Source organism: Octopus bimaculoides, chromosome 22 (genome assembly GCF_001194135.2).
Source record: "Octopus bimaculoides isolate UCB-OBI-ISO-001 chromosome 22, ASM119413v2, whole genome shotgun sequence".
NCBI classification, from domain to species: domain Eukaryota; kingdom Metazoa; phylum Mollusca; class Cephalopoda; order Octopoda; family Octopodidae; genus Octopus; species Octopus bimaculoides.
In genome coordinates, this window is record NC_069002.1 from 32,404,322 (window position 1) to 32,404,989 (window position 668).

Genomic DNA, 668 nt, shown 5'->3' on the forward strand with positions numbered 1-668 from the left:
AAACACACGCGAAAGATCTCTTGAACGTCGCTTGCAACATTGAGGGAAATAGAAAAGAAAAAAAAACCAAAGAACATGGAGACCACTTACCTTGTAGTAAATATATTGTATTAAAAGATGAAAATGGTTTTTAGCCAGAGGCGGTAATAAAGATTACGGTTCTGTGAATATGACAGGTGCAACAGCAACTGCACCAAGAAGAGGAAGAACATGAAGAAGAAGAGGAAGAACATGAAGAAGAAGAGGAAGAAGCAGACGTTTCCTTGTTGAGAATGTGCAATTAAAGTGTGCAGCGATATTGTGGTGCCTCGCTTGAAATAAAAGTGTGCAGCGATTCCAATGTATGTGTTGGTTGGTCCGTCTAACTTCATACAGTGGTGAACGCTGTTCTTGCCGCTGTTGCTGCTGCTGCTGCCGTTACTACTACTACTACTACTACTACTACTACTACCACTACTACTACTACTGCTGCTGCTGCTGCTGCTGCTGCTACTACAGCTGCTGTTGCTGCTGGTACTACTACCACTACTACTACTACTACTACTGCTACTACTACTACTACTACTACTACTACTACTACTACTACTACTGCTTCTGCTGCTGCTGCTGCTGCCGTTGTTGCTGGTGCTGTTGCTGCCACCACGATCATTACCAAACAACATGTCATC

At 43.3% G+C, this 668-nt stretch overlaps 1 protein-coding gene across 6 annotated transcripts in view; it reads right to left on the reverse strand.

Annotated features, from left to right (window-relative positions):
* Positions 1-668, reverse strand: part of LOC106869634 (uncharacterized) — a 671,006-nt gene that overhangs the window by 144,447 nt on the left and 525,891 nt on the right. Inside the window, exon 1 of one of the 6 annotated variants that reach the window (XM_052975855.1) lies at positions 91-371. The exons of the other annotated variants lie outside the window; for them this stretch is intronic. The gene's annotated coding sequence lies outside the window, so the exon portion shown is untranslated. Of the gene's footprint in view, positions 1-90; positions 372-668 lie in introns of those variants that run through there. 6 annotated transcript variants of the gene reach the window in all.